The following is a 3,944-nucleotide window of genomic DNA, read 5'->3' on the forward strand; positions in this document are numbered from 1 at the left end:
GATATTTCAATAAACTTTGCACATTATGGTATGGTTGAATATTCAGCAGTCTAGAAATACTTCCTTAGTGGCTCTCCCACTGCAACTAACAGGAAAGGGACTCTTTGGGTTTCATGTTTGCACATCAACAGCAGTCTTGACCTGAATTTGACCCAGGCTGACGTTCTCCGAAACTGATCAAAGATCAAAACAGAATATTATATGGCTTCCCATAATTGCAATACACACTCGCTGCTATAGTTTCTTTTGGTTTGTTTGTTTTATTTTGTAGTATTATTAGTCTTTGCATATTTTTTATTTATTGTGTAGGGACACGGGATGTGATCAGAAGGCTGATGGTTCAAAATCACGTTGTGGGGTGATCTCCCATTGCTCTGTCCCAGCTTCTGCCAACCTAGCAATTCGAAAGCATGCCAGTGTGAGTAGATAAATAGGTACATCTGTGGCAGGAAGGTAAATGGCGTTTCCATGCACCCTGGCTTCTGTCATGGTGTTCTGTTGCGCCAGAAGTGGTTCAGTCACGCTGGCTACATAACCTGGAAAGCTGTCTGTGGACAAACGGTGGCTCTCTCGGCCTGAAAGCGAGATGAGCGCCGCAACCCCATAGTCGTCTTTGACTGGAATTAGGGTCCTTTACCATTACCTTATTTATTGTGTATTTGAAAGATCTATATTTTCGTTACAGAAGTGAAAGTAATGATTGCCAGCAATGACTAAACAGACCACATCTTTTTTCTGGAACAGGATAGTTCTAAAAGCAGTAATAAAACCATGCAAGGAAGTTAAATGTTAAAAACTTCCATTTCCTTCTCACAACAGCTGCATCTTGGAGAGGTTCTGATAAGGGGCTGAAGAACAGAAAGGCGCTTGCAGCCAAACGAGAGTAAGTGTGAGCTCTTTTGTGCCATGTTGTGATTGTCAGCTGAAGGGCGGCATACAAATTCAGTAAATAAAAATAAAACCTGTGACCCTCTGCATGCATGCCAGGTGCTCTGCCACTGAGCTATGACCTTTCCCCATTATAATGGCAGGCCTCCTCTAGATTGTGGGGCTCAGCTGAGAAGGTTGAAGGAGAATTCAAGCTGGGGAGAGTCAGGTGGAACAGAGGCACTGAACACTTTCTCTACTGGTTGCTGTTCCCCCAATGACTTCCCCAGGCTGCTTTCTACCTAAAAATAAGCCCAGTTAGGACAGAAGCACGTGTGTGGGGGGGGGGGGGGGAAGGCACAAACAGGGTGGCCTGTGGGTTAAACCACAGAGCCTAGGACTTGCTGATCAGAAGGTTGGCGGTTCGAATCCCCGCGATGGGGTGAGCTCCCATTGCTCGGTCCCTGCTCCTGCCAACCTAGCAGTTCGGAAGCATGTCAGAGTGCAAGTAGATAAATAAGTACCATTCTGGCGGGAAGGTAAACGGCGTTTCCATGCGCTGCTCTGGTTTTGCCAGAAGCGGCTTAATCATGCTGGCCACATGACCCGGAAGCTGTACACCAGCTCCCTTGGCCAATAAAGCGAGATGAGCGCCGCAACCCCAGAGTCGTCCACGACTGGACCTAATGGTCAGGGGTCCCTTTACCCCTTTACCTTTACACTCCCAATACACCTTTGTTTGAAATAGCTTATCCACTCCATCACTTTAAACCAGGCTTCCTCAACCTTGGCCCTCCAGATATTTTGAGACTTCAGTTCCCATCATCCCTGACCACTGGTCCTGCTAGCTAGGGATCATGGGAGTTGTAGGCCAAAAACATGTGGAGGGTCGAGGTTGAGGAAGCCTGCTTTAAACCCATTAGACACCAACTCTCTTAAGTTTGGCAGCCTGTTATAGCAGTTCGTGTTCTGAGACATTCTGCCACCTTTGTGATTTTGTCTGAATTTTTCAGCCATTGACCTCTTGCCTTTATTTCTGATTTGATCATATTAGGGGAAGGTGATTCAAAGATGATTATAGCAATATTTTTCCAAGCTCATTTTTGTTTTTATCTCCCTCCTGTTATCCTTTGCATCTGTTTTAGATTTGAAAGAGGGGATGGCTATCTCATATTGCACCATATCTCTGCCAAAACTCCAAAAACAGCTTGGGTTTTCTCTCAGATCTATGGACACAGAACCATATTTTATGAGCTGCTATATTTGTAGCCAAGCAGGAAAAGGACTAGGAAGCAGTCGGTCACTAAATGGAAATAATCGCAGATGTGGTATTCATAACACTGACTTGTTTTGTCTTCAGTTTATGCATTACTCTGTGGTTTGGATCTTGATTCTTGACTCAATTTATTACAGTCAAACAGCTACTATTTTCTATTATAGCTAAATTAAATTGTATTGTCTTTCTAGCAAAGAAACCTCAGCTTCCACTTGTTAATGTACATTTTTACTTATATCTTTGTTTATAATCTGGGACTGAATATTCCCTACGATGACTATAACTAAATCACTTCTCTTTTCGGCCATGTATATGTTTGGGCAAGCTTGTTAGGGAAACATCTCTTGTTCTTTTTATTTCATTTTGGAAGTGATACTAAAATTACTTTGATTTAAATAGTACCAAGATTTGGGAGCTTGTTTCTTGCGGTCTAGATTTGCCTCATTTCCCTGTAAGAAACTAAAAATAACATTTAAAATAGCGATGGATTTTTTTAAAAAAGGATCTTATTTTACAATTTATTTTGGGGAAAATATTCCTGCATTGCAGGGGGGTTGGACTAGATGATCCTTGTGGTCACTTCCCACTCTACAATTCTATGGTTCTAATACTAAATACCTGTGGTTAGTGATTTAAATACAGATATTTTCTGTAGGATGTAAAGCAACCATTTTAAAATCCACAAGCAATGTCTGTTGTGGCTAATTTTTGGAGAAACATGGCAATTGTTATGTTGGTGTCACTAGAAAGGCTAAATCCTTGGCCAGAGTGTCATACTCCAACTGTAGCCAATCTCAGTTTCTCTCTCTCACACACGGTGCTTGCTTAGGCTCTGTACACACGATACACGTAAAGCACATTCCCCACTGCAACAACCCTGTTAACTGTAATTTGTTAAGGGTGCTGAGCAGGGCCAGATTTAGGTTTGACGAGGCCCTCAGCTACTGAAGGTAATGGGGCCCTTTATATGTCCAGCTGTCCTTTGTTTTTTGTGTTGAATATATGCTATATGGTAACTTATGGACCTAATAGGTATCTAAAGCCATTTGCACATGTTGCCATGCAGCCAGTCCATGCAGAATGTAGGCACCCTGTATATAGAACTGAGCAAACCAGGGATATTTTAGGGAGCAGGCTAGCAGGTGGGGCCCATTACTAACATCATAGGAGCCTACACAACACAAAACACTGTTGCTGGTTTTATTTGATTTGATTTTTATCTTATATTTTGGAAATGTACATCCAGGTTTTTTCCCCTTTAAATTTTTTTGGGGCCCCCAAGAGAGTGGGGCCCTGAGTTATAGCTTGTTTAGCTTATACATAAATCTGGCACTGGTGCTGAGCGTTAGACCTCTGTGTGGGGTAAGCTACAGTTCACGGGAGTCTGGTCTGGATGTGTGCTTAAAATGTACGGTGTGTGCACAGCCTTAATCTCTTTAGTTAGGGCTTGCCCACACTTCCATTCACCCTGTGCCTAGAAAGCACAGGATGGAGCAGCTTTGCATTTGTCCTGCCACCTTCCCTGGGAAAACCCTCTCTGCCCCTGAATTGTAGCACAATCCATAGAAAACCCAACTGACGTTTGCTGCAATTCAGTGGTGAAAAATGGGTTTTCCTGGGGGAAAGCAGCAGGACGAGCAGCAGGGCACACCCTTGATTCAAGCAGCTTTGCAGGATTGCAACCATTGATTCCAACTCTACTACATGAGAGCCAGCATGGTGTGGCGGTTAAGAGCGGTGGACTCGTAATCTGGTGAACTGGGTTTGCGTCTCCGCTCCTCCACATGCAGCTGCTGGGTGA

The 3,944-nt window shown here is 43.6% G+C and overlaps 1 long non-coding RNA gene across 1 annotated transcript; it reads left to right on the forward strand.

The window, feature by feature from the left end:
* Positions 1 to 734: 734 nt before the first annotated feature.
* LOC310683770 lies at positions 735 to 3,048 on the forward strand. The gene is made up of 3 exons (XR_014514531.1): positions 735 to 883; positions 2,013 to 2,766; positions 2,808 to 3,048. It is a non-coding gene; the product is annotated as an uncharacterized lncRNA (long non-coding RNA).
* Positions 3,049 to 3,944: the final 896 nt, after the last annotated feature.

The sequence above is a fragment of the Podarcis tiliguerta genome (assembly GCF_965153285.1).
Source record: "Podarcis tiliguerta genome assembly, chromosome: 1".
In the NCBI taxonomy this organism is placed as follows: domain Eukaryota; kingdom Metazoa; phylum Chordata; class Lepidosauria; order Squamata; family Lacertidae; genus Podarcis; species Podarcis tiliguerta.